Genomic DNA, 312 nt, shown 5'->3' with positions numbered 1-312 from the left:
GTGAGCTGCCTATACACTCCATCACGGTGTGTATACACCTCAGGAGGTGCCTATACACCTCAGGAGGTGCCTATACACCCCAAGAGGTGCCTATACACCCCATGAGGTGCCTATACACCTGGTGAGGTGCCTATACACCTGGTGAGGTGCCTATACACCTGAGGCCCCATAAGGTGCCTATACACCTGAGGCCCCATGAGGTGCCTATACACCCCAGGAGGTGCCTATACACCTGAGGAGGTGCCTATACACCTGGTGGTTAAGGAAGGCGGAGAGTCGCCGGGAGTAGTCGTTCACCTCCAACTCCTTCAC

The sequence above is a fragment of the Eimeria mitis genome, genomic scaffold, assembly GCF_000499745.2.
Source record: "Eimeria mitis Houghton genomic scaffold, Emh_scaff5021, whole genome shotgun sequence".
Lineage (NCBI taxonomy): Eukaryota > Apicomplexa > Conoidasida > Eucoccidiorida > Eimeriidae > Eimeria > Eimeria mitis.
Note: the sequence above shows the minus strand (reverse complement) of the source record.